The sequence below is a fragment of the Oryctolagus cuniculus genome, chromosome 2 (assembly GCF_964237555.1).
Source record: "Oryctolagus cuniculus chromosome 2, mOryCun1.1, whole genome shotgun sequence".
NCBI lineage: Eukaryota > Metazoa > Chordata > Mammalia > Lagomorpha > Leporidae > Oryctolagus > Oryctolagus cuniculus.
The window spans coordinates 33,869,814-33,888,178 of NC_091433.1; the positions used below are offsets into that span (position 1 = coordinate 33,869,814).

The 18,365-nt window shown below is 47.4% G+C and overlaps 1 protein-coding gene across 3 annotated transcripts in view; it reads left to right on the plus strand.

Moving 5' to 3' along the window:
- Positions 1-5,438: 5,438 nt before the first annotated feature.
- The window catches only part of N4BP2 (NEDD4 binding protein 2), a 116,063-nt gene continuing 103,136 nt past the window's right edge, over positions 5,439-18,365 (plus strand). For all 3 annotated transcript variants that reach the window (XR_011386210.1, XR_011386209.1, XM_070068125.1), the window contains exons 1-2: positions 5,439-5,577; positions 13,304-13,366. The gene's annotated coding sequence lies outside the window, so the exon portion shown is untranslated. The remainder of the gene's footprint in view (positions 5,578-13,303; positions 13,367-18,365) is intronic.

The following is an 18,365-nucleotide window of genomic DNA, read 5'->3' on the forward strand; positions in this document are numbered from 1 at the left end:
AGAGACAGTTCTTTTTGGGCCGTCCGGGAAAGCTGCACAGGAGAAAGTGCACTTGAGCTGGGTTGTATAGACACAGAGAAGCGAAAATGAATGACCAAGTGGGCCAAAGGGTCAGCACCACTGGGAGTAGGAAGTGCATGATAGTCTTGAATGAATGCCACCCACAGAAAGACATTAACAAGTATATTTACAGGATATAAAGTTTCCTTAGTGGCAAACAATATGAAACTTACATAAAGCTATAACTATTACAGTATGCTTCCAGACTGAGGTATGGCTTCTTAGAACGATACTCACAAAGATGGAGAACTTACTTACAGAAGGAGGTTTGTCCCAGGAATGAGGAAGTTATTCTTGGCATTATTATTTAAAAAAATAAAAAATAAAAGAACTCACTTTGCCAATTCCATCTCCACCCTTTCCTGTCAAGTTTGTAGACTGTCTCAGGCCCGCCCACTTAACTTACAGGGAAATTAGGTAAAACCAAGGCCAATTTCTCAGACCCAGGTGTAAGGCCTATGAGGTCCCTTTCTTGTAGGAGGAGTAGCAGGGTTTGGAAGCAAGGGCTAAAGATGCTGGATTTTATCTTCAAACATACAGACAAATGGTTCCTCCCGCAGGATGCCAGTTTATATTATATCCTAGGGGTGGGTAATTTAGCAGAACTGTTAAGTCACCAGTTGGGATTAGGATCCCACGTTGGAGTGCCTGGGTTCCATTCCCAGCTCCACTTCCAATTCCAGCTTCCTTCTAATGTGCATGCTGGGGGCGGGGGTGGGGTGGGGGTGGGTGGCTCAAGTACTAGGGCCCCTGTCATCCATAGGGGAGACCTAGATTGAGTTCCAGGCTCCTGGCTTCAGCCAGGCCCAAGACTGGCTGTTGCAGGCGTTTGGGGAGCAAACCAGATGGCAAATCATTTTGTCTCTCTGCCTTTCAAATAAATAAAAGGTTGAACTGCTCTTAAACTTACAAACCATATGTCCTTGACATTTTCCATGAATAGACGAGTTGTGGTCAAGTATGTTTGGAAATATTTACTACTACATTCCTTTCTTAGAATTCATAAGCATTTTGCCATATTAAAATCTCTGAGACTTTATTCAAAGGAAAAGCAGAGTGCAATGAGAAGCCCTCCAGTTTAAAATAAGTGTATAACTTATTTACATATTTTCTGACATGTTTATTACAATTTTCAGAAAAGTTTATATTGGGTAGCATTTTTTCATTAAGTTTTCATTCAGATAGATGCCATAGTTCTTTTAACATTTTTATTCATTTGAGAGGCAAAGGGAGAAAGGGAGAGGAGAGGGGAGGAGAGCGAAAAGGAGAGAAGGGGGAGGGGAAGAGAGTAGAAGGGAGAGGAAAGGAGGAGAGAGAGGGGGCTCTCATCTGCTGGGCCTTCAATGGTTGGGACAGGGCCCGGTGGAAGCTGGGAATTCAATCCAGGTCTTCCATGTGGGAGGCAGGAACCCAATTACTTTGGCCATCATCTGCTGCCTCCCAGGGTGTACATTAGCAGGAAGCTGGAGCCCCAGTTGAATTCAAGTACTCCAATGTGGGAGGTAGGCATCTTAACCACAAGGGTAACCATCCACCCCGTTTTCCTTAATTCTTTAAAATTCTCTCTTCTTGGTAGATGTTCTTAGTACCCCATTTCCTCCTTCAGGAGAATTAATTAAAAAAAAAAAAACAAAAAACAAAAAAAACACAACAGCCTTAGGCCGGTGCTGCGGCTCACTAGGCTAATCCTCTGCCTGCGGCGCCTCACCCCAGGTTCTAGTCCCGGTCTGGGCGCCGGCTTCTGTCCCGGTTGCTCCTCTTCCAGTCCAGCTCTCTGCTGTGGCCCGGGAGTGCCGTGGAGGATGGCCCAAGTGCTTGGGCCCTGCACCCGCATGGGAGACCAGGAGAAGCACCTGGCTCCTGGCTTTGGATTGGCACAGTGCACCAGCCGCAATGCGCCGGCCGTATCGGCCACTTGGGGGGGGGGGGGTGAACCAACAGAAAAAGGAAGACCTTTCTCTTTGTCTCTCTCTCTGTCTCTCTCTCTCTCACTGTCTAACTCTGCCTGTCAAAAACAAACAAACAAAAAACAAACAAACAAACAAAAAAACCAACAGCCTTCATGCCTGCCTTTTATAGACAAATAATTGCACAAAGAAAATTATTTTTTCCTTCATGATTGAGTCCACTAATATCGATAAGCAATAGGACTGCCATTTATGAAGCCTCCACTTTTACATGTATTCATTATTTTAACGAATCAGAAAGCAGATATTGAGAATGCCATTTGATCGATGAAAAAACTGTGTCTTAGAGAGTTTAAGTAACTTTCCCAAGGCCACAGAGCTTGTAGCACCTGTTGAGTGAGTGTGGTAAAATGATTTTAGATAAAGATAAACCCATTGAAACTTACTTTAGATAACAGCAATATTAGCTACTATCCAGTTTCCGTCTGACTTAAAATCAAAACATACAGGAGTTCTAGCATATGTTGGCAAAGTTCTAGGAACAATGCTATTCTAAGTTTGATTGGGAATGAAAATGATTTATCAGCCGTTACGCAGAGGAGGAGAAAAAATCCCGAGACAGCTTTTCTTTTGATTTGCCATATGCTGTGTCATAGAGTAATGTTCACTCATTCTTTCACTTAGCAAACATCCACAGAGTATTTGCATTGTACTAGGCTCTGAGATTGGCAATGAGGAATATAAAGCTGAATGGGGAACAAAGCCTCTTTAAGGGATTTATGATCTAGTAAGGCGAATTACAAAATATGTAAATAATTATAACTAAGTGGAATGCCTCAAGTCAAAATCAAAGTAACAAATATGAAGGTGGCATTGATTACTTCTGTTTGGAAGAAAATCATAGTCATACTAAACATAAACAAGCGCATTTAGAATTTTGTCATTCAATCTAGCCATTTGTCTAAGGCTGGCTTTAGATAAACATAAAAGGCTTATTTGTGCCACCTTGGCAATTATTTTTAGAAAATTCCAAGACATTTTCCAAAATATATTATTTCTTTGAGAGCCAGACTAAAATGCCAAGATTCACCTTAAAATGTTTTACTTTTGCCATTCCTGAATCATTCCGCATTTTAGAGAATTAAATATGTGCATTGTGGCACCATTCTAGTGTGGCCAATTGTGATACCAACTGAAGACTACAAAGTGGAGTCGGAGCAGAAATAGCACCCCCATCAAAATAGTGTTCAGTAATTCAAATATTCCAACATCTTTGCAATGAACATACATGACCTTGGGTGAGAATGAACATGATAAACAATCCATTTATCCCATGTGTTAACTTACAGCGAGGTCTCAGGATTTCAAAGATGTGTTGTACTTTTCCCATTGGCTTAGAATTTGAACCAATAAGGAAGGAGGAAATCTTGATAAATATTCATAAAAGTCTGGCATTGTGAATGTTGAGCAAAGATTGCTTTGTTCTTCATTTGAGTCTGACTTTAAGAGCTTTATGGTACTGCTGTCTTCCTTTTACTGACACAGTAAGCAGATTTTTAAATATTTAGCCTGGTCGCTGTCTTTGTGCCCTGAAATATATTCACCAATGTTAAGAACACCTTATTTCTTAATGTTCAGACTTAATGAATTCTGTGTTCAAAGGAAAATCGAGAATTTAAATGCAAGTTTTTATTATCATGCTGAACATATTTCATATGAACAAAATTAATATTAATTTGCTAGACCTGTTTAAAGTTTATAATTACTAGGGTTCTTTCATTTTGAAAGTGCCATATATTACAGTTATTAGTCTCCTTTAATGGATGTTTAGAGGCAGAGTTAATGTTAGGTTCTCAGCAACAGCTATTTATATCTTGAGTCTGGGTTATAACAATTTTTTTGTCTTTTTAAATTTGATAAAAGCATTACTACAGGTGTTGGCATAGTCATTTCTTAACACTGGAACTCAAGGGATCTATAAAAAGACCAAAAATAAATACAAAAGGAAATCTTTCCCCCTTTGAATTTTTCTCTGGATTGGTAATTTTATCAGACTTGCCATCCTTAGGTTTCTGCTGAAATATTAGTGGTTTCTAGAAAAAGAATGTTCTCATTAAGTATGAGTAGGTGTTCCAGTTAGCACTAAACGAAGAAAAAACTCACCTGCCCTCTCCTCGAATTTACTCTAGGTTTAAAGCAGTTACCATAACAACACTGACAGGTAATGTTTTCTTCACGCAAAGGAATACTTTGCGTGTATCTTTGATTAACACTGAAAGTAGAATAAAAATTAACTGCAAAGGGAGGGAGCAGAGGAAGGCCAAAATAGGCAAAGCCACCACCACCATATCCCAAAAAGCGAGGGCAAAAATCGGCGTACTTTTCAGACACTAAATATTTAAGAGCACACAACACTAAACCAAGGAGAGCAGTTGAGGGGGGAGAAAAATGGAGCAGGCGTGGGGGACGGGCTAGTAACACAGCGACGGCAACAGAGAAATAACACCGTGAAACTGGTGTTGTGTGTGTGTGTGTGTGTGTGTGTGTTTTTTTCCCGGCACCCGAAACTCCAGCTCCGAAGCGGGGCAAAGGCCAGCGCCCGCGGCCCTCCGAGCAAGCGTGCACACATTTCTGGGTCTCCGCCAGCGAGTTGGGACCGAGCGCCCGCAGCCTTCGTCCGGGCCGCGGCGGCTGCCGGCCCTTTTGTCTCCCGGCCGGGCTCGGGGCGGCCACGCCGAGTCCGCCGGCCGAGCGCCCGCCGCCCTGGCCTTCGGGGCCCCGCGCCAGCAGCCCCCGCTGGGCGGATCGGAGGTCGCCGTGCTCTGCCCTCCGTCCCCTCCAACTTGCCGCCGGGACGCCGCGCGCCCGCGGGCCAGTCCCGGCTCCCGTTTCCTCCCTCACCTGGAGCGGCCAGGTCGACCTTGTGTTTGTTTTGGTTTTCGGGCTAGAGAGAGTGCGTGGAGGGCCAGAAGCAGCTGCGGTTTACCGCGCCGCTTTTTTTTTTTTTTTTTTTGGCACAAACTCCGGGCCCCTTGGCTCCTGCCTGCTCCCAGGACCAGACACACAGACAAGGGGCTTTTGCTTCCCCCGGGTGACCGCCTGCGGCCGGGGGTCCGATGCCGCAGAACCGGTCAAGCCGGGACTCGCGCTCCTGAGGGAGCCCGAGAGGTGGCAGCGCCAGCGGGCTCGGGTCGCCCAGGCCGGCCCCGCGGGGCGGGCCGACGCGCCCCGGCGGAGCTCTGGGACGAACCAGAGGTCGCGGCGGGAAGCCGGCGGGTGTGGGGAAGGGCGGAGGGCGGCGATCCACCTGGGCGACGTGGCAGCCATTACCGACTCGCGGAGACCCTCCCCACTCGGCCGCCCACCCGCCCTCTCGCGGCTGGCTCCTGTGAGGCTGCTCTTCCCCGGCCGGACGGAGAGCGGCAGTGTCTCCCCGCCGGGCGCGCTCGCCGCGCGTCTCCCCCCCTTCGGCCGCCCCAGCTCGCCAGCCCTGCGCCGCGCCGGAGAGCGCAGTGGCGGCGGCGGGAAAGGGCTGCGGACCCGCGGCGCCGCGTCGCTCACTCGACGACGCGGCCCCGGCCTCGACGCCCTCTGCCGGCTCCAGGAGCAGGTAAAGGCGGCGGGTGGGCGGCCGGGCGGCGGGTCTGAGGTGAGGGCCCCCCGGGGGTTGGAGCGCGGGTGCTGGGAAGGGGTCCCGGGGCGACGAGCCGAAGCCGAGGGCCCGAGGCAGCGGCGGGCGGCGCTTGCGAGCGAGACCCAAAGCCCCGAACGTGGGGGCGGGCGCGGGCCGTCTCTCGTCCGGTCCGCGGGCCTCGCAGCCCGGACGGAAGGGAAGTGAGGCGTCGGCGAGAGGCGGGCCCTGGCGCGCAGCCGGAGGCCGGGCGAAGGTGGGGGCCGCGGCCGCTTCCCGGGCCTCTCTGCCTGGCGGACCTTCAGGCCCCGACACACCCCTCTTCTCGCCCCCCGGGGCCTCCTCCCTGTTTGTTCCCGCCGGGACTTGACCTTGCGCCTCTCTGGGCGCCCTCGGTGTTTCCCAGGCGGCGTCGCCTTCTGAGAACTTCAGGCCACGTTCCCGAGCACGGAGTGCGAGCAGAGCTGTTTATTTACTCACTTCTTCCAGCCCCAACACACAGCCACTCACTGCACGCGTTCCGGGTTCGGATCCTGCGGGAGACATCGCGCTCCCCTGGGATCGCCTCGCCCTTCCCCTCTCGGGGACTTTGGCCCTCGCTGGGACCCTCCCTGAGCCCTGCTCCGCGGGACCCTCTCGGCGCTCTCTTGGAGATCAGCCTTGCATGGAGTGAGGCATCCTAGCAGGGGCACAGCTTGCCCCTCAACGCTCTTTGAGTTAAAACAGTTTTCTCCCCGCGCAAGAGTCATCTGACAAACGTGGGTGGCTAGGGCGCGGGCAGCCTCGGCCGGCCCAGTCCTGCGGCCGGCGGCCGGCGACCGCCTTTGGAACTAGGCGCCGGTCTGGGCGGCGCGGACGGGTTTGTACACATTCTCGCCATGCAGCGGTTGTACGGGCTCCATGGCGCAGTTGTGACTGGAAGGCGGGATTGGCTGGTTTTTCTACTCGGCATCTCGGAGCCAATCAGGAGGCGCTGCTTGCCCGGAGACTGGTTAACTCAGGACCGGCGGCGATTGGCTGAGCCGGAGCAGGGGCTCCTGGCGACGAACCTGGCCTCTCCGAAAACAATGACTGCCCCGCAGCTGCCTCTCCTGGTGTTTTGTTTTGTTTTGTTTTTAAATGTTATCTTTTAATCCCCACAGCAAGCTTTCACTTCCTATCGATTATCGCTAGTGTTTTTCTTGCAAACATCAGCTCTCTCTTGTAACTCATTTTAGCTCGCACCTTTTAGTTTTTTTTTTTTTTTTCCCTGAAAGCATCCTTACACGCTGTAAGAAAGGTAACCTGCAGTTTTGTGTTTTGATGAGTGTGTTCACTTTATCTCCTTACGTTGGTCGTTTTGGAAAGGTGTGAAGTGCAGGCGATTTTTAGGCTCTGTGCCTTTATTATAAGTGCTGTTGCTGGGATGGAGGGGTGTGGAGATGGTGGGAAGGGAAGGAGGCTACAGTTTAGTTAATGACACAGACCACAGACCAACAAAAACAACAACACAACCACAACAATGAAAGCCCCTGCAGATGGGCACAGGGAATGTCAGTTTGGGTACTTGTTGACTTTAGTTGCTTGGAATGGAGTGAGAAGTACTGGACGTTATGGAAATGGTGGGCTTTTATCTGTATCTTTTGATCATCTGTTGAGCTAGCTGTGTTTCGTAAGACTGTCCAAGTTCCAGGTATATCACTGTTAGTGTCTTTTTTTCTAGAAGCTATTTCTTTAGTTTGTGGTTGCTGTTTGGTTGTTTTTAGTTTTCATAACATTTTAAACCTTTATACTCACAGCCATTTATCATTCTAGTCCTTTATCATTCTTCATTCTTCTAAGTTGACAAACGTCCTGTTGTACAGATGTGAAAATCAGTTATTTTCTACTGTTCCTAAACTTAAGTCTTTATTAATTTATTTTACTACAAGATGTGAAGCCTCTTTTTTTTGTATATTATTATTATATAAATTTTAAAAAATAGGGTAGGGAATGACATTCTTTTTAAAGAAAATACTTATTTTCATCTGTTTGAAAGGCAAAGTAACAGAGAGAGAGAGAGAGAGATTCTTCCATCTCCTGGTTCACCCCCCAAATGTCTGCAACCTCTGGTCTAGGCCAAAACCAGGAGCCAGGAGCTCCATCTGGGTCTCCCATGTGGGTGGCAGAGGCACAAGCACTTGAGCCATCACGTACTGCCTCCCAGGATGCATTTGCAGGAAGCTGGATTGGCTGTCTGACATGAAATTCAGGCTCACAAGTGGCAGCGTAACTTGCTGCAGCACAGTGCCCGCCCCACTATTAAATAATTTTGACACTTTATTAAAAGGCACTGTGGTGTAGGGGTAAAGCTGCTGTCTGCAGTTCTGGCATCCCATATGGGTGCTGTTTTGAGTCCTGGCTGCTCCACTTGCAATCTGGCTCTCTGCTATGACCTGGGAAAGTAGTAGAAGATGGCCCAAGTCCTTGGGTCCCTGCACCTGTGTGGGAGGCTGAAGAAGCTCCTGGCTCCTGGATTCAAATAGGCCCAGCTCCGGCCATTGCAGCCATTTGGGGAGTGTACCAGCAGATGGAAGACACACTCTCTCTCTCTCTCTCTCTCTCTCTCTCTGTAATTCTACCTTTCAAATAAATAAATAAATCTTTAAAAATTAAAAAAAATTTTTCTTGATTTAGAAAGCCTGACATTTAAGTTTTATGATATAGTTAGGACTATTTCTGGCCTTTGCAATATTAAAAAAAAATTTATTTGAAAGGTAGAGAGAAGGAGGGAGAGAGAGAGACATAGACAGACTGAGATCTTCTATCAGCTGGTTCACTCTGCAAATGCCCACAATAGTCAGGACTGGGCCAGGCCAAAGCCAGGATCCAGAAACTTAATTCAGGTCTCACACATGGGTGGCAGGGACACAACTACTTGAGTCATCACCTGCTGCCTCCCGGTGTGTGCATTAGCAGGAAGGTGAATCAATGGAGCTAGGGCTCACACCCAGGTACTCCAATATGAGATGTAGGCATCTCTAGTGATGTCTTAACTGCTATACCAAATGCTGGACTCTTGAATTCTCTTTGTAGTTCTTTCATCTTCTATTGGATTTTTGTAGCCATAGCACTTACATTCATTATGTTACTTTCAATAATATGCTTTAGTAGGATGGATCTCTCCACATGTCTTTTGTTTTATAACAGAGAAGTCTTCTCTGTTCATTAAATTCAACAGTTTGGAGATTGACATGAATAATGTTTAATTTTTCTGTTCCAAAGCAAAGCATCTGTTTTTTGTTTTGCTTTTTAAATTCTCTTCTGTCTTTGAGTTATTGTTTCTTCTGTCTGGAGCTTCTTCCCTACTCTCCCTGTCCTCCTCTCCCACTCTTTGCTAACCTACTGTAAGATGTAGACAGTATTTGCTGTAAAGTCTTTTTCTTTCCTTCCCAAAGCAGAGATCGTTATTTATTTCTTTGTATTATTTTTGAAACTTTGGTATATTTCCAATTTGTACATACCAATGCATTGAGCTACTTTTTTTATTTCAAGATTTATTTCTTTATTTGAAAGGCAGAGTTAGAGGGAGAGAGGGAGAGATAGACAGATCTTAAACCTGCTGGTTCACTCCCCAAATAGCTGCAATGGCTGGGACTGGGCCACACTGAAGCCAGGAGCCAGGAGCTTCTTTCATCCCAGTCTCTAACACGGGTGCAGGGGCCCGTGTGTTTGGGCCATCTTCCCCTGCTTTCCCTGGCACAATAGCAGGGAACTGGATTGAAAGTGGAGCAGTTGGGACATGAACCAGTACCCATATGGCATGCCTGTGTTGCAGATGGCAGCTTAACCTGCTGTGCCACAACACCGGCTCAAGCACTGAGCCACTTCTTCCATTCACTATGCGCTGCTTGTAGGTTGGGACTGAGTCTCCTCCTCCCTCCCTTCTTCTCTTCCCTCCCCTTCCTCCCTCTATCCTTCCCTCCCCTCCCTTTCCTTCCTTCTCTCTCTCTCTCCCTTCCTCCCTCCATCCCTCCCCTCCTTCCGTCCTTTTTTTGTGGTTTAGCACCATTGCCAACACTCTGCAGATATATAGGTATTGAATAAATGTTGGCCTGAATCAGAGGTATTTTGTGTTTAAAAATATTCCCCCTCGCTAGGCTCCTGTCTTCTGTCTTTATGGTCTATGTATTTAGGTGTTCCTGTAGTTTACTATAGACTCAGCATGTCCAAGCCTGTAGTTACATCAACTCTTCCATCCCCAAAACAAAACAAAACAAAAGTAAAACCAATTCTGCCTCTTTTTCCGTCTTGTTTTGGGAAGATTGGATAAGCTTGTGTGGTAAGAGTTAGTATGAGGATACTTCAGAAACTTGGTGGAAAAATGGAATTAAAAAATAAACTTATTTGGTGCCCCCAAACCCTAAAATCCATTCATAGTTTTTTTCATAATATGTGTTTCCATGACTTTACAATTTTTTTATTTTACTTTATTAGAGACACAGAGAACTTCTATGTACCAGGTGCCTGGAACTCAATCTCCCACTTGGGAGTTCTCACTGTTGCCTCTTGGGGTCTGCATTAACAGAAAGCTGGCATTAGGAGCCAGTCCTGGAGTCAAACTGAGGCTCTCTGAAGTGGGATGTGGGCATCTTAACTGTCAGACCCAATGCTTGCTCCTCCGTGAACTTACTGAAGTTCCCGATGGTACGTACTACTGATAGTAGCTTGCATAAACTTGGACAACTTTTTCCTTTTACATATATTCTGATTAATCGGCGAACGCTACTGGATTCTTTCTCCTTAATTTCTTGAATCTGTTTCTTTTCTCTGTCTCCACTGCTACCATCCTACTCCATGGTCAGTGTTACAGTTCACCTGGATTGCTGCAGTAGCCTTCTATCTGGTCATCCTTACTTTTTTTTTTTTATTTATTTTTTTTTAATTTTTGACAGGCAGAGTGGACAGTGAGAGAGAGACAGAGAGAAAGGTCTTCCTTTGCCGTTGGTTCACCCTCCAATGGTCACCGCGGCCAGCACGCTGCGGCCGGCGCACCGCGCTGATCCGATGGCAGGAGCCAGGAGCCAGGTGCTTTTCCTGGTCTCCCATGGGGTGCAGGGCCCAAGCACCTGGGCCATCCTCCACTGCACTCCCTGGCCATAGCAGAGAGCTGGCCTGGAAGAGGGGCAACCGGGACAGAATCTGGCGCCCCGACCGGGACTAGAACCCGGTGTGCCGGCGCCGCAAGGTGGAGGATTAGCCTATTGAGCCACGGCGCCGGCTCTTTTTTTTTTTTTTTTTTAAATAAGAAAAGATTTATTTATTTGAAAGGCAGAGTGACACACAGAGAGGGAGAGAAATAAAGAGATCTATCAGTGGGTTCACTCTCCCGATGGCAGCAATAGCTAGGGCTGGGCCAGGCCAAAGCCGGTTCTTTTGCATGGGCAGCAGAGGTTTACGTACTTGAGCCATCTCTTGCTGCTTCCGGGGTGCTTTGGTGGACAGCTGGATCGGAAGCTGAGCAGCTGGGACTTATCCTTGCTTCTAATTCATTTTTTCACCATGACTAGAGTGATCCATCTAACACATTTGAGCATGCGACTCCTCTGCTTGAAATCTTTTTCTCGGTTTTCCATTGCCTTTAAGATAAAGTTCGAACTTCTTGATTTGTCTTTCAGGATCCACATGATATATCTTGTATATTTCCCTCTTCATTCTCCTGTCACTTTCTTCCTCTTAGTGTGTGACTCTGTCTGACAGCTGTTTGATACATTTCTTCCTTCAGATGCTAACTTCATTAAATCTAGGCCCAAATGCAGATGCCTTTGTTGGTCTGGAATACCTTCCCTGGTTCCTTCCTTCCTTTCACTTTTGCTAATTCCTGCAGGTCTTTCATGGCTTCGTCTGGACCACACTTCTTTGGGAGAGTCCTCTTTGATCCCTCAAGTCTGAGTTACACAACGGGATCTGTTTGTTTCCCTAGCACTATGTTCTCCACCCCCCCCACCCCCCCCCCACCCCCCGCTCCCCTGGGGGTGTGTTTTGTGACTGGCAGAAATCCGGGAACCGAAGGCAGATCAAAAATCCTTGAAGGGGCCGGCGCTGTGGCTCACTAGGCTAATCCTCTGCTTGCGGCGCCGGCACACCAGGTTCTAGTCCTGGTCGGGGCGCCGGCTTCTGTCCCGGTTGCCCCTCTTCCAGGCCAGTTCTCTGCTGTGGCCCGGGAGTGCAGTGGAGGATGGCCCAGGTGCTTGGGCCCTGCACCCCATGGGAGACCAGGATAAGCACCTGGCACCTGGCTTCGGATCAGCACAGCACACCGGCCGAAGCGGCCATTTGGGGGGTGAACCAGCAGAAGGAAGACCTTTCTCTGTCTCTCTCTCACTGTCCACTCTGCCTGTCAATTAAAAAAAAAAAAATCCCCGAAGGGAAAACAGAGTCACTGGAGGAGCACCATGTAAAGCCTGAGTCATGGCACCAATGTAAGGCCACCACAGAACACACCAAATACCGGAGTAAGGGAAAGGGTTTATTGGCGGGGAAAACCAACAGACTGGAGGGAAAGGGCCAAAGAAGAGAGCTCGGGAGAGATCAGGACACAGAGAGAGGGAGAGAGCGGCACTGTGTTCTCTTAATCATGGTGTATAGGCTTATTTGTCATCTCACCATGTACTGGTTAGAATGTAATGAAGGAAAGAAGTAAATTGGCTGCCTTGAAAGATATAATCTGCGTGGGGTGTATTAAAAGGGAATTAGGTGCTGGTGTTGTGGTGCAACAGGTTAAACCACTGCCTGTGATGCCAGTATCCCATATATGTGTCAGTTTGACACAGGTTGTTCTGTGTCTGATCCAGCCAGCCCCCGCCAATGGGCCTAGGAGGGCAGTGGAGGTTGGCCCAACTGTTTGGTGCCTTGGCTCATCCATCCAAGTGAGAGACCTGAATGGCTTTGGCCTGGCCCAACTCTGGCCATTGTGGCCATTTGGGGAGTGAACCCATGGATGGAAGAACTCTTTCTCTCTCCTCCTCTTTGCCTCACTCTAACTCTTCCTTCACATAAATAAATAAATTTTTTAAATGGAATTAAATAGTAATTTTGTGATTTACCTCTTAGGGAAAGTAAAGAGACATTGTTTTTGACAAATGAATATTTTCTAAGTCAAGAAAGGCATCCTATGTCTTTTTATAGCCTGCATGAGAAATATCTTTTGACATCTAATTTCTATCTATTCAGTTTCTCTGTTTCTAACTTAGAACCTTCTGGTGTATAGATACCAGAAATACAACTTGAAATGGCCTGTGGGAGGCAAAGCTATTGTTCATATAACTATAGAGCAGAAATTGTATGGATAGAGATAGCTGTGAGGAGCTAGGTTGGGAACTTGCCCCTAGTCAGGCCCTTCCTATATTTAATAGTCTGTATATATGGGCTCTATTTCTCTATAGTTCTAGATAGTTCTATACATGGTGGGACCTGGTCCTTGCTTCATTGGCTTATCTACTTAGAGTCTTATGTCAGAGGCTCTGGATGGATTTAGTCACATTTTCATCCTTTCATCATTTCCTACAGTTGAGGGGGTGAGAAACTATGCTTAGTTTGACTTAGGTCATGTGATATGATTAATCACATGGCCAGGATCTGTTATCAGAAAACAGGATGGTATGGGAGGGGCAAGAGTTCTGGGTAGACACAAAAAATATTTATTGTAACTCTTAGCCATCCTTCTGATTATGAATCTGTTTTTCAGAAGCTTTATTCATGGGAAAGAGGTGCTTTGTATATGGACCTGAGTATTACAGATGCTGAACTGGTAAGTCCAAAATTTGGAAGAACTAAGAAGCCTTTTTGGACTTTAGTTTGTACTGACATATAAGAAATACGTATTGGGCCCTTATTTGCTAAATAAGGCACATACCTTGTGATGCTTACAGACTAGTAATCTAGACAAGTAGGTGCTAAGAGTAAGGTCTACCTGGGTACAGTGGAAGCTCTGTCTAACTCAGATTTTGGGATAGTGAAAAACTTCTGAAGGAAAGTTAAGTCAATAAGTAGAATTAGGAGGCTTATGCTGTGGTGCATTGGGTTAAGCTACTACTTTCAGTGCCAGCATCCCATAACAGCACTGGTGTGAGTCCTGGCTGCTCCACTTCTGATCGAGCTTCCTGCTAATGTGCCTGGGAAAGCAGGAGAAGATGGCCCAGGTCCTTGGGCCCCTGCACCCACTTGGGAGACCCAGATGAAATTCCTGGCTTTGGCCTGGCCCAGTCCTGGCCATTGTGGCCATTTGGGGAATGAAACAGCAGAGGGAAGATTTCTCTCTTTTTTGTTTCTCAATCTCTGTAACTCTGCCTTTCAAGAAGTAGGATTGGCTGGCGCTGCGGCTCACTTGGCTAATCCTTCGCCTGTGGCGCCAGCACCCTGTGTTCTAGTCCCGGTTGGGGCACCGGATTCTGTCCCAGTTGCTCCTCTTCCAGTTCAGCTCTCTGCTGTGGCCTGGGAAGGCAGTGGAGGATGGCCCAGTTCCTTGGGCCCTGTACCCGCATGGGAGACCAGGAGGAAATACCTGGCTCCTGGCTTCGGATTGGTGCAGCGTGCCGGCCATAGCAGCCATTTTGGGGGTGAACCAATGGAAAAGGAAGACCTTTTTCTCTGTCTCTCTCTCTCTCACTGTCTAACTCTGCCTGTAAAAAAAAAAAAAAAGGATTGAGTAGAATTTGGTAGGTGGGCTATGGACAGGGCATATATGAGGCACAGAGATAAGAAATGGCCTTCCTTGTGAAAGAAACAGATACTAAGCTATAGGTGAATAGAGAATACCTAGCCTTGGTCATAGAAATCAAATTAGAGGCTGGTGCTATGGCACAGCCAAATAAGCTGCCACTGCAGTGCCAGCATTCCAAATTGGTGCCGGTTTGAGTCCTGGCTACTCCACTTCTGATCCAACTCCCTGCTAATATGCCTGGGAAAGCAGCAGAACATTGTTCAAGCCCCTGGGCCCCTGCCATCCATGTGGGAGACCTGGAAGAAACTCCTGGCTCCTGACTTCAGCCTGGCCCAGGTCTGGTTATTGTGGCCATTTGGGAAGTGAACCATCAGATGGAAAATCTCTCTCTCTGTCTCTCCTTCTCTCTGTGTGTAATTCTACCTTTCAAATAAATAAATAAGACTTTAACAAAATCAAATTGGAACTTGATCTTGAAAGCAGTAGAGGATCAGTCAAGGATTTTCAAGCTGGGCTCCTCAGGCTTGACTATCCAAATGCATTTGGCTCTCAGGCTGTTAACTGTAATGGAGTTTGGGAAAGAATTCTTGGCTGGAGTGACACTTGCAGGTATTGAAGCCCTGAGTTTAGATGTACCTAGAAAAAGTTAGTGGAACAAAAGGTTGCGGACAGAACCCAGGGGAATGGGGCTGGCACTGTGGTGTAGCAGGTAAAGCCACTGCCTGCAGCACTGGCATCCCATACGGGTGCTGGTTCTGGACCCGGCTGTTCTTCCGATCCAGCTCTCTACTGTGGCCTGGGAAAGCAGTGGAAGATGGCCCAAGTCCTTGGGCTCCTGTATGCATGTGGGAGACCCAGAAGACTGGCTCCTGGCTTCAGATTGGTGTCGCTCTGGCTGTTGCGGCCATCTGGGGAGTGAACCATCGGATGGAAGATCTCTCTCTCTGCCTCTCTGTAACTCTGACTTTGAAATAAAGAAATCAATCTTTTTTTTTTTTTTTTTTTTTTTTTTAAAGAACCCAGAGGAAGCAATGACATAGAAAAACTGAATAGAAGAGAAGAAATTCTTGGAAACTGAGTAAGGGTAGCCAGAGAAAAATCATTACAGTAGCACTTGTCCACTTACCTGCAGGGCATGTGTTCCAGGACTTTTTTTTTTTTTTTTTTTTTTGACAGGCAGAGTGGACAGTGAGAGAGAGAGACAGAGAGAAAGGTCTTCCTTTGCCGTTGGTTCACCCTCCAATGGCCGCCACGGCTGGCGCGCTGCGGCCAGCGCACCGCGCTGATCCGATGGCAGGAGCCAGGAGCCAGGTGCTTTTCCTGGTCTCCCATGGGGTGCAGGGCCCAAGCACCTGGGCCATCCTCCACTGCACTCCCGGGCCACAGCAGAGGGCTGGCCTGGAAGAGGGGCAACCGGGACAGAATCCGGCGCCCCGACCGGGACTAGAACCCGGTGTGCCGGCGCCGCTAGGCGGAGGATTAGCCTAGTGAGCCACGGCGCCGGCCTGCAGATAGTATCCTGTCTATATGCTATGTTTTTTCCTGTATGAAAGCACTTCAGAAAGTTCATGGAAAATGAAGTTAAAAGATAAAAAATATAAGCTGTATTTTTTAACATAAGCTGTATCAAGATCAAGATACTTTTGTAAGTGATGATGCCAGATATTTAGTCCCTGTTCAAGGAGCTTTGGGTCCTGGAAATGTAACCGCGTTTATGTACTCTTTTTTTTTTTTTTTTTTTTTTACATTATTAACTGAAGAAAATGAGTCTTTAAAGACTTTTCAAGATTACAAAGAAAAATAGTTAAAGGAGCCAAATCAGGGCTGTAAAGTAGATGCCTAATGATCTCCATCTATATTCTCAAGCTTGCACTTGTTCTATGAGAGCAGTGAACAGGTGCATTGTTGTGGCTAGAAGGACTGTGGTGCAGCTTTCCTGGACATTTTTCTGCTAAAGTTTTGGCTTAACTCTTTTTTTTTTTTTTTTTTTTTTTTTTTTGACAGGCAGAGTGGACAGTGAGAGAGAGAGACAGAGAGAAAGGTCTTCCTTTGCTGTTGGGTTCACCCTCCAATGGCCGCCGTGGCCGGCACGCTGCGGCCGGCGCACCGTGCTGATCCGATGGCAGGAGCCAGGAGCCAGGTGCTTTTCCTGGTCTCCCATGGGGTTCAGGGCTCAAGCACCTGGGCCATCCTCCACTGCACTCCCTGGCCACAGCAGAGAGCTGGCCTGGAAGAGGGGCAACCGGGACAGAATCCGGCGCCCCAACCGGGACTAGAACCTGGTGTGCCGGCGCCGCTAGGCGGAGGATTAGCCTAGTGAGCCGCGGTGCTGGCCTTGGCTTAACTCTTGACACTCTCCATGTAAGCAGATGCTATTGTTCTTTGGCTCTCCAGAAAGTCAGCAAACAAGGGCCTCATGCATCCCAAAAAACAGTTGCTATTAGAGCTGGCATTTGCCGTAGTGGTTAGGACTCTGGTGAGGATGCCCATGTCCCACACTGAAGTGCTTAGATTCAACTTCCAGCATTGCTCCTGTTTCCAGCCTCCTGCTAAGGTGGACCCTGGGAGGCAGTAATGATGATGACTCGGGTGATTGGATTCCTGCCATCCACGTGGGAGGTTTGGGTTGGATTCCAAGCTGTATGTGGGCATTCGAGGAGTGAACCAGAAGATGGGATCTTTCTGTTTCTCTTTGTCTCTCAAATAAATAAAAAAAAATGTACGTTAACATGTCTTGAAAGTAAAAGCTATTGCCGTGTGACCTTTGCTCTTGACTAATCCACTTTTGCTTTGACTGGATAACTTCTACTTCTTGGTAGCCATTGCTGTGTGCTTTGTTTTCAGGATTGTACTGGTAAAGCCATATCTCACCTCCTACTCCAGTTCTTTGAATAAATGTTTTACGATTTGATCTTATGTATTTAAATTTCCATTGAAAGCTCTTGTCTGCAAGGGATTAGGGCAAAACAGTTTTGTCAGCCATTGAACTGTAACACTCTACATTAATTTTTCAGTCAGAATTGTGTAACCTGAACAAATTGAGATGTCTTTGGTGTTAGCAGTTGTTTGTGCTGTTGATTTTTGGTCTTTGGGGCCAGGCTTTGTGGCATAATGGGTTAAGTCATTGTCTGCAATGCAGGCATCCCATATGGGCCCTGGTTTTAGTCCCGGTTATTCCATTTCTGATTTAGCTCCCTGCTACTGCCCCTGGGAAAGCAGCAGCAGATGTTCCAAGCCCTTGGGCCCCTGCACGTGTGTGGTACAGGATGAAACACAGCCTGGCCCAGCCCTAGCCATTACGGCAATTTTGGGAGTGAACCAGCCATGTAACATCAATCTCTGTCTGTCTGTCTTTCCCTCTTTCTTTCTGTAACTCAACCTTTCAAATAAATAAAATAAATTTTTTAAAAAAATTGGTCTTCAATTAGGGCACAAACAAGTTTAATTTTTTTCCACAGATGGATGTGGATGGTCTGCTGCTGCTTTTATCTTCAACATTGTATTTTTTAAAAATATTTATTTATTTACTTGAAAGTCAGAGTTACACAAATAGAGAAGGAGAGGCAGAGAGAGAGAGAGAGAGAGAGAGAGAGAGAGAGAGAAGTCCTCCATCTGCTGGTTCACTCCCCAATTGGCCGCAACGGCCAGAGCTGAGCTGATCTAAAACCAGGAGCCAGGAGCTTCTTCTGGGTCCCCCATGCGGGTGCAGGAGCCCAAGGACTTGGGCCGTCTTCTGCTGCTTTCCCAGGCCATAGCAGAGGCTGGATTCGAAGTGGAGCAGAAAGGACTCGAACTGGCAGTCATATGGGATGCCAGTACTGCGGGCAGTGGCTTTACCCACTGCACCACAGAGCCGGCCCCTCAACATTGCCTTGTCCCTTCTTTTATTTATTTATTTTTAAATATTAATTAATTTATTTGAAAGGCAAGGCAGAGTTACAAAGAGAGAGACAGAGATTGTCCATCTGCTGGTTCACTTCTGGCCTCAATGGCTAGAATTGGGCTTATGTGAAGCCAGAAGCCAGGAGCCAAGAGCTTCTTCCAGATCTCCCACATGCGTGCAGGGGCCTAATCACTTGGGCCATCT